The following is an 8,979-nucleotide window of genomic DNA, read 5'->3' on the forward strand; positions in this document are numbered from 1 at the left end:
CCCTACCTTTCCTCTGAGGTTTGATGGTCTGATCAATGCTTCTCTGTCTCTGGATCTGTTTTTATTCATCAGTTTATGTTGTTCATTATACTCCACAAATGAGTGAGATCATATGATGTTTATCTTTCTCTGACTGGCTTATTTCACTTAGCATAATGCTCTCTAGTTCCATCCATACTGTTGCAAATGGTAAAAATTCCTTCTTTTTTACCACAGCATAGTCTTCCATTTGTAGATGTACCACAGTTTTTTAATCCACTCATCTGCTGATGGGCACTTAGGCTGTTTCCAAATCTTAGCTATTGTAAATTGTGCTGTTATGAACATAGGGGTGCATATATCCTTTCTGACTGGTGTTTCTAGTTTCTTGGGATATATTCCTCCAGCATCATTTCTTAATGTACTATAGTGTAATTTAAAAATCTTACAATGCCTAAGATAAAATATATATTGACACATATTTTTGAGTATTAACAAAATTGATTTGGACTGTGTATCCATCTAAATTTAGAATCAGAAACAAGAATATCTTCCATATCATGAATAAGAATTATACATGTATACCTGTACTATAAACGTTTGCTTGTGTAAACTTGGATGTGTTAGAGTTTGCCTTTTTTAAAATTTAAAATACAGAGATTTGTGTCCCATACAATATACTTTAATCCAGAGATATATGATTTTATTTTATTTAGAAGTTTCTTCTTCACCTTCCCACTATTTATTGCTTGCTATTTTATGAAATAAGAGGAAAATATCAGTGTTTCCCTGGTGATACTTTTCTGGGCCTCTATACCATTTCCTAAATTCATTTGATGCAATGTATCCTACTAGAACTTTTAGAATCAAATATCTTTATTATTGCTTTCCTTATTTTTCCTGTAGCAGTTCCAATAAAGTTTCAAATATTATTCATTCTTAATATTTTGCATTCTTTCTTTAAACAAAGGATATTTTTAAAACATATCTTCTAGGTTTACCTGTCATTTTTACCTTATTATAAAAGGCTTATAATATTTTCTTTATTTCAACTTTACTTATGATTCTTTAGCACCTAAAAAATAGCCATCTTCTTCTCTTGCTAAGGATTAAGTTTGTAAGTAAGGATGAAACCTGGTCCATGACACTCTAAAAATCAACCTAAAAAATTCTCATCATATGAGTGTTAGCAAAGTAAACACTACTGTAATTTGGTCATTGGGAAGCAAAACTTTGAGAAAAGATTGAGTCCTTGAAATGGTCTCCCTCTGCATTTCATTGAAGGCTTAAGAAAACTTGATGTGTTTCTGCTATTGACTCAGACCTGTAGTCCCCATGACCTCATTATCTGAAAAAAAAGTTTTTCAAATATCATATGCCAGGCAGGTTTTTCCCTTTTGAAAATACTAAAGAAGGGGTTTGAAATATTCCCTTGCAGAAAGGGAAAAAAAAAGTGGAATATTGTTATGAAAGAGTCCAAAGTTCCTTCACTACTTAACATTGGTAAGTTTAGAATGAGATTTTCAAGGGCTTACTCCATTGTACTCTAATCAAGATATAAGCTTGCCATTTTAGGGGGAAGACTAGATGTGCATGCATAAAATAAAATGAAACATTTCTAAAATTATTTCCAAATGATGTAAATCCTTGCTTGTTAAAATCAGTGTGAATAATGCAGGTCTGAATTCATATTTCTAAGCAAAATGAGGATACATTTTAAAAAATGATACATTTATAAATTGGCCATTCAAAGTGTGGCTTAAAAATGTATAAATCAGTAAAGCAAGCTTAAAGAATTATAGCATTATCTTTACTCTTAAATTATAACATCGAAAAATAAAATTCATCAACAAAAGATCCTATGCAGATAAATTACTTCAAAACAAACCTTAGTAGTTTCAAATTATATTTCTTACCACGTCTTATTAATTTCTGCACCCAAACTAGCTTCTTTTCCTTCAAAGTCATCCTTTTCCCTTCTGTTCTTCAGATTGGAAATGAGTAGCCTTCTTTTTATCTTGTGTTTTTTTTTTCCTTCAGCATATTTTATACTACTTTTCAAAATTGTATCTTGAGCATATGTCTCTCATTTATCCTTTTCTTCCCTAAGTGGTCTGCTATTGTTCTCCCCAGGCCTCTCACTATCCCAGGGGCAAGCTCCGAGTGTGAACTAATATCTCCTCCACCCGCCATCTATGCCAAACCTTATATTACCTCCAGTCATGTCTTCTAAAGACACTGTTTTCCATATGCTACTTCCCTCACTATGACCTTTTAATCACTGGCTGTCTGGTGCACAGTATCAATTACGCATTCTCCTTCCCTTTTCCCCACAGCCTCATGCATGCTGTGTGTCCAAAACTATGCTAAGCAGGAGAGGATAAGACACAGCCCCTGTGATTTTCGATTTTACAGTCTAGTAGAGGAGGCAGCTACTGAACACTTGTTACAAGGGCATTTGAGTTTTATAAAAGAAAACTAAGGCAAGCCACATGAACATTTAAAGGCTTCTTATTATTTTTATTTCACTTTTCATAGTGTTTCTCCCTCTATGCTTATAACCCTCATCAGCTTTCCTTTGCAATGAGGCCTGCTAATCTATTTAACATTCACAAAACACATCAAGCTATTTCATACCTGTGTGTTACTCTTCACTCTTTTACTATACCAAATTCTTAAAAACCCAGGCAAGATTGCAGCCCAGATACAACAGTTTCTTCTATGGTTCCTGTGTTTTCTCTGAATGTTTCTATTATGATACTTATCACATTATATGCAATTATAATTTGCTGTGTCTGTCTCTTCCCCTAGGTTGTTAGTGTTTTGAGAGCGGAATTATGTTTATACCATTCTGGCAACTAGCATAATGCTTGTCATTTTATTAATCACTTAATAATGGTTGTCTTGGATTTCATTTAATCGCTTTCATAGAATAGTTGTTCTCTACTCTCTTCCAAGTAGATTGGCAGGTAGTTAATTAAAAAGAATTACTGTAACTCATGCTTTTCCACCCCAGTGAACATGGCACATGCCCATTTGTATCGTATTTCTCACCCACACTAAAATTGCTTACCTTGCCAAGCTCATTTTTGCCTTCATGGCCTTGTTCATACCATTAACTTCCTGTGTTATGTTGTTTTGTGCTTCTCAAACTGGTGTGCATGTCCCTTTAATTTTGTAAATACAAAGTTCTATATAATTATTGGATAAAGTAACAAAATAAACATAATGTAACATCCAAAAGCATAAATTTCTCTCCATCACTTTAAAAATAATTTAACGTAAATAATTTTGAATGTTTTTAAAGCACTTGCAGATGTATAGTATAATACAAAATGTAAATTATTTCTGAGGTGAAACATAATGTTACTGAACTAAAGGAATCCATCCACCTGCATGTATCAAAGCCCAATCAAGCACAAACAGGAGTTTGCAGCAAAGGAAATAAAGATTTATTTAAGGAAACGGTGCCATACCTGAAGTCACAGGTGTGGTATTGTTCTCCCAGATTGTTTTTAAGGGATGGGTTATATAGGGGAAAAATCATTAATCATGGTGATTAAGGGAGTTAGGATCGTGGTCTCTGTTTATTGATTGGCATTAGGGTGGAGTAATCATTGCATTGGGTCCTGATGTCCGTCATGGTGTCACTCTGGTTTTGCAAGTTGTGGTTTTTGGGGTCATTCTGTTTTTCTTGCTCTCGAGTTAAAATACAACTGACACCTAGATTTTACTTTTACTTTGACTAAAACTTTCTCTTTGTAGTCAACAGACCCAAGGCTTTGTTCCTATGACTGTTTGATACTGACCAGAACCTAATTGTCCTGCAGACACATGCAAGGAATGGGACCATGGGTGAATCAGCTTGTGGATGAGGCCAGTTTGAATGAAAAGGACAGAAAAAAAGTCATATTAAAGAAATGAAGTTGCTGCATGGTTTCCATGAGACTGCCATAAAATTTGAAACTCACAGGGAGCTATTTGAGATAATCTTTGACATGTCTACCTGATTTAGGTACCTTGCTGGAAGATTGTAACAGCTTTGAAATTTAGTGGAATGAGTATAGACTTTGAAGGTACTCAGGTCTTTATATAAATTAATTACCTATTTCTTACTAGACCTCAAAAATTAATTTATTTCTTTGAACTTTAGTTTCTTCAACCAATAAAATGGTTGAAGAGTAATTTCAGCAGGTTACTCTGGCCATTAAATGAGATGGTGATTGTAAAGTGCCTGGTACATAGTAGGAAAGTATGACTAAGTCTCAAGAAATAATTTATAGAGAATACCAAAGTAACATATAAAGAAACAGAATATCCTGTCATCAATAGCATATTATAATTATTTCTAAATTAGAAGTTTCATAGCCAAAGGTTTTCTTTGGGCACAATATTTAAAAAAAATAGTAAAGGAGAACCATGTTCCATAAGGAAATGTGCTATGGAATAGTTCACATCTAGGTTTAAGGTTAAACTCAGTTTTATTTTAACTAAAAGAACTACCATCTGGCCAGTGTCTAAGGTCTCTTAGAAATGAATTGGAGGTTTCAGTCCAATGCTTAAGGCACACAAATGCCCATAATAGGATAAACCAGAGGCTACTTCCAGATTTAGTACTCTTGTCAAAAGCTCTAGTGGAAAGGCCAAGGTTCAAGTGACACAGAACAAAACTCTTCTCACATTAAGTACTTGTCTCTCACGCAAGGCCTCTGAGGGCATTTCATTTTCTCAGAAAAGAGTATTGCAAATCATTCTACACTTACTAGTACCACAGGAGCAAACAGGAAAGCCAAGCGATTAAACTGATACACAAACTGAATAAAATTAGATGGCTCAAGGCATATGCTGTTCTGCTTCACTATTTCAGGCAAAAATTAATAATCAGCATAGATAGTCTAATCAACCTCCTCCTTCTCAGGGGAAAAAAATCTAGCTAGAATGCCAATGTAATTTATACAATTCAGTATGTAAAAAAGGTAATTTTTTTTTCTTAAAGAATTTTCCACTTTAAGTCTTTTCATAAACAGTTAAACCAGAAACCTTGGTACTTTTAATTTATTCGTTGTTTCTTAAATTACCTCTCTTGCCTTTGCTTATGAAATTAGCATGATGCTGGACAGGCAATCATACATCCAATTGAAACTATAATCTTCCTATTGTTTTTATAGAATCTGTGAAAACCATTGTCTTTATTGCTTGATAGGAGCAATTGTAAGAAAATCACTGGAAACAGCATCTTGATATGAAATAAAATTGTTCTTTGAGTGTGTTCTTGAGCATCTATTGTATGTGGAGACTTCACTGTGTACAACGATGACATGCACATTTGATGATGCAGATAATGAAGAAAGAGATAAAATCCTAGACCCAATACTGCAGATTTAGATTCTTGATTGAACACTTTCCTGATTATGTCATGACAGCAAATTCTAGGGTGTGAAGTGTGGCTCTGGGAGTTGTTTCTAGAAGCTGAGCAGACTTCTAATTCTTTCATTTTTTGCCAGAGTTCTAAAATTCTATAAATCAATTTGACAATTCTATAATACATTATGATTTGTTATTCCCATGGGGATAGCTGGCCTAAATTTTGTTCTCTGCAACTGAATCCATCAGATATTGTTATGACTCCTTGCAACAGTATATACTAACTCTTGGTCTTATATCTATGAAACCCACAGCATATTGAGGAACACATGTTGTCAATGTCTTCATTGTTTTATAGCAATCTTTATATTTTATAACTCTTATTGATGTATTTTAATAATATGTATATTTATAGAAAATTGCCTAATATTAGACAGTTTTGAAATCCAGTAGGTAAAGAATGGTGTTAATTCTGAGTATCTGTGATGAAGTCCTACATGAGTAGTGTTGTCCTTTGTTTTCTCTCTTTATCTAAACATTCCCCATTCTATTGGTCAGTTAAATAAGGTATCTATTGGGATTATTGGTCAATTCTAATTTATTTTTATTTTCTTTTTTATTTATTTTTATCAAGTATCAATTATTTTAACCACATTCTTTTTTTCTAAAATTAATTTAATTATTTTATCACTATTTATACCCTCTATGCTCTCTTCCACCTCCACCCATAATCATCATACTGTTGTCCATGTATATGAGTTCTCTCTCTTTTTTTCTTCTTTTTTGCTTCATCCCTCTATGACTACCCCCTCCATCCCCACCAGAGATGTCTGTCTGCTCTCTATCTAAGTCTGTGTCTATTTTGCTTGGTAGTTCAATTTGTTCATTAAATTCCGTATGTGTGTGAAATCATGTGGTCCTTATTTTCCTCAGACTGGCTTATTTCACTTAGCATAATAATCTCTAGCTCCATCCATCCTGTCCCAAAGGGTAAAATTTTCTTTTTTTTTTTTTTTTACAGCAGAGTAGTATTCCATTGTGTATATGTACTACACCTTTTTTATACACTTATCTACTAATGGATACTTGGATTGCTTCCAAATCCTGGCTATTGTAAATAACTACAATGAACATAGGGGTACATATATTCTTTTGAATTAGTATTTCAGGTTTATTCAGATAAATTCCCAGAAGTTGAATCACTGGGTCATAGGAAGTTCCATTTTTAATTTTTTGAGGAAACTCCATATTGCTTTCCACAGTGGCTGCACCAGTCTGCATTTCTACCAATTGTAAAAAAGAGTTCTCTTTTCTCCACATCCTCACCATCAGTTGTTTTTTGTTGATTTATTGATGATAGCCATTCTGACAGGTGTGAGATGATACCTCAGTGTGGTTTTGATTTGCATTTCTCTGAGGATTAGTAACTCAAGCATCTTTTCATATGTCTCTTGGCCATTTGTGTGTCCTCTTTGGGCCAGTGTCTATTCAGGTCTTTTGCCCAATTTTTAAAAAGTTTTATCTGTTGAAATTATTACAGATGTCCTATTTTTAAAAGAAGGATCTCTTACTCTTCGAGACAGCATGGATGGACCTGGAGAGTATTATGCTAAGCGAAATAAGCTAGTCAGAGAAAGACAAGTATCACATGATCTCACTTATATATGGAATCTAATGAACTAAATAAACTGACAGACAAAACAGACCAGAGACATGGAATCATATAACAGACTGAGGAATGTCAGAGGGAAGGGACAGGGGGTAAGGGGTGGGGGGCAGGAAGAAATCAATCAAATAACTTTTGCCCATTTTTTAATTGGATTGTTTGTTTTATTGATTTTTGGATATTAACCTCTTTTCAGATGTATCATTGGCAAGTATGTTTTCCCATTCAGTCGGTTGTCTTTTCATTTTGTTGATGGTTTATTTTGCTGTGCAAAAACTTTTGTTTAATGTAGTCCCATTTGTTTATTTTGTTTTGTTTACCTTGCCAAGGAGATATACCAGGAAAAGACATTGCTATGAGAAATGTCCAATATATTGCTACTTGTGTATTCTTCTAGTATTTTTATAGATTCAAGTCCAAGATTTCAATCTTTAATCTATTTTGAATTTATTCTTGTGTGTGGTGTAACAAGGTGGTCCAGTTTCATTTTTTGCACATATCTGTCCAACTTTCCCAGCACCATTAATTGAATAGGCTGTCTTTAGTCCATTGTATATTTTTGCCTCCTTTTCAATATTTCAAATTTACTTATTTCTTAATGCTTTAAATTTCTTGAATGTTTTGTTTAAACTTTTTAAAATTTATTTTTCAATTATGATTGATATACAATATTATAGGTTTCAGGTGTAAATCTAGTACCCATATGATGCCATACATAGTTATTATAATGTTATTGACTGTATCCCCTGTTCTGTGCTTTATATCCCCATGACTATTTTAATAACTGGCAATTTGTACTTCTTAATCCTTTTTACATTTTTCAGCCATCCCCCCAAAACACCTACCATTTAGCAGCCACTAATTTATTCTCTATATCTGTTTTCGTTTTGTCTGTTCACTTATTTTGTTTTTTAGACTTCACATATAAGTGAAATCATATAGCATTAGTCTTTCTGTCTGGCTTATTTTACTTAGAATAATACCCTCTAGGTCCATCCATGTTGCACAAATGGCAATATTTCATTCATTTTAATGACTAACATTCTACAATATATATGCAGCACACCTTTATCCATATGTCTATTGATGAACACTTAGGTTGTTTCATATCTAGGCTATTGTAAATAATGCTGCAATAAACATAGAAGTACAGATATGTTTCCAAATTAGTTTTTTGGATTTCTTTAGTTAAATACCCAGAACTGGAATGGGTGGATCATATGGTACTTCTAATTTTAATTGTTTCAGGAACCTCCATGCGGTTTTCCACAGTGGTTGACCCAATTTACTATCCTACCAATAGAGCACAAGGGTTCCCTTTTCTTTACATCCTTGCCAGCACTTGTTATTTTTTATTTATTGATGTCTGACAGGTGTGAAGTGATATCGCATTGTAGGTTTAATTTATAATTAATCTATGATAAAGGAGGCAAGAATTTAAAATGGGATAAGAATATATCTTCAATAAATGGTGTTTGGAATACTGGACAGATACATGCAAAGAACTAAAACTATATCACTATCTCATAACATATACAAAAATTATCTCAAAATTTATTAAAAACTTAAATGTAAACCTGAAAACATATAACTTCCAGAAGAAACCATAGGCAGTAAACTCTTTGACATTGCTGTCTGCAATATTTTTGGATGTGTCTCCTCAGGCAAGGGAAACAAAAGAAAGAATAAACAAATGGGACTACATCAAACTAAAAATAAATGTAAATAGAGAAGATGCAATTGGTAAGATAGACATTTCTTAATTTTATTACTCATTTAACTCAGAAATACAAATAAATGACAAATGTTTATTCCATGCATTTTAATTGAAAGTCACTTGCTTTTCTTATCCTATATAATAAAAGCCTAATATGCTAAGTGTCCGGTCTACCAGTTGGCCGTTCAACCAATCAAAGTGTAATATGCTAATGATATGCTAAGGCTGCTCAACCACTCGCTATAACGTGCAC

General features: G+C 33.3%; 1 long non-coding RNA gene across 1 annotated transcript in view; it reads left to right on the forward strand.

The window, feature by feature from the left end:
* The window catches only part of LOC106725188, an 8,198-nt gene extending 1,126 nt beyond the window's left edge, over positions 1 to 7,072 (forward strand). The window contains exons 2-3 of the long non-coding RNA XR_001361053.1: positions 4,430 to 4,440; positions 6,986 to 7,072. This is a non-coding gene — a long non-coding RNA (uncharacterized LOC106725188). The remainder of the gene's footprint in view (positions 1 to 4,429; positions 4,441 to 6,985) is intronic.
* Positions 7,073 to 8,979: the final 1,907 nt, after the last annotated feature.

The sequence above is a fragment of the Myotis brandtii genome, unplaced genomic scaffold (assembly GCF_000412655.1).
Source record: "Myotis brandtii unplaced genomic scaffold, ASM41265v1 scaffold142, whole genome shotgun sequence".
Lineage (NCBI taxonomy): Eukaryota > Metazoa > Chordata > Mammalia > Chiroptera > Vespertilionidae > Myotis > Myotis brandtii.